Consider the following 1778-nt stretch of genomic DNA (forward strand, 5'->3'; position numbering starts at 1 on the left):
TCATTATTGATTTATAGTTTGATTTCATTGGAGCCTGAGAGCATATTTTTCTCTTTTAGATTTTTTATGGAAATTCATGGAGGTGTGTTTTTGGATGTAGATTGTGGTCAATCTTTGTAAATAATCCAAATGAGTTTAAAAAGAATGTGTATTCTGCTCTTCTTGGGTGAAAATTTTACAAATGTCAATTAGATCCAGTTGATTGATGATGTTGTTCCCTTGAACTCTGTCCTAACTGATTTTCTGCCTGCCAGATCTGTCAATTACTAATAGATGGATGTTGAAGTGTCCAATTTTAATAGTGGATTCTTTTTTTTTCCTCATTGAAGTTCTGACAGTTTTGGCTCATTTATCTTGATGCTGTGTTGTTAGGCACATTCACCTTGAGAATTGTTATATCTTTATGGAAAACTGACCCCTTTATTATTATATTATTTTTCTTTATCCCTGTTATAAAGTCTCCATTGTCTGAAATTAATGAAGCTAGTCCAGTCTCCTTTTGATTGGTGTAAGCATGATTTATGTTTGTCCTATTTCTTTATTTTTATTCTATTTGTGTCTTTATAGTTAATGTTGATTTCCTGTAGACAGCATAGAGATGGATGACATATTTGAATCCACGTGGACAACATCTGTCTTTTATTGAGTCTTTGGGAATATCATGACAAATTTTTGTATAGAAAAACATAGAAAACTATTTCATGACTTTCCCACAACCTAATAATTAATGTATGTATTTAGTCTGTTGACTTAAAGCAATTATTGTTATATGTGGATTAATATCTGCCATATTTGTAATGATTCCTAATTTGCTGTCCTTATTTACTTTCCCTTTTGTCTTCCACTCCTTTTCTGCCTTCTCTGGTTTTAATTGAACATTGTTTATAATTGTGTTTTATTGCCTCTCTTAGCATATTAATTGTACTTCTTATTTTTCAATTTTTCTGGCTTCCCTAGGGATTGCAATGTAGTTTACAGCTAATTCAAGTTTATTTTCAAATAACACTATACTACTTAAAGTTAGTTCAGTTACTGTATAGCTAAATACTCTCAATTCCTCTCTCTTATTTCTTATAACACTGCTGTCATTCATTTCACTTATCCTGATGTTATAAATTACCAAATACATTTTTGATATGGTTATTTTGAACTTATTATTTATTAATAGAGCAATTAAAATTAGTGAAATAAAAGACTTAATTTTACTTTAATTTATTTTTCTAATGCTCTTTTTCTCCCCAAAGTTCAGACATATTATTCTCCATCTTTTGATATTTTTTGCACTGCTATTATGTAGGCAAAAACTACCATCCCCCCTTTTTAGAAAATAAAATTTTTGTTTCTCTTTTATTTTTTAATTTTTTTATTATTATTATTTTTTTTTGGAGAGGTTTTTCGCTATAGGGCGCGTTCACTCGCCAGACAGACAGAGAGAGACATAGAGACAGAAAGCGAGAAGTCACCCCCCAGGGGGGATGGTCACGCTGCAATCCCTTCTCCTCCATTCTCCTCTCGGGATCTTGGGCACACATGCATACGTGCTTGGCGTGAGTTTTAAGCCACTGGGTCCGGGACGTGAACTGCGGTCGACTATGTGCGAATCCAGCGACATAGCCATTACGCTAACTGCTGGTTCCCTTTCTCCTTTATTTTGAAGGATGTTATCCATAAAGAATTATAGATTAGTGTTTATTATTACTATTTTTCTTTCAGCACTTTACATATTTCACTCCACTCTGTTCTTGCATCCATGGTTTTTCTTTTTTTTTTTTTTTTCA

This window comes from Tupaia chinensis, unplaced genomic scaffold, assembly GCF_000334495.1.
Source record: "Tupaia chinensis unplaced genomic scaffold, TupChi_1.0 Scaffold144426_1, whole genome shotgun sequence".
Classification (NCBI taxonomy): domain Eukaryota; kingdom Metazoa; phylum Chordata; class Mammalia; order Scandentia; family Tupaiidae; genus Tupaia; species Tupaia belangeri.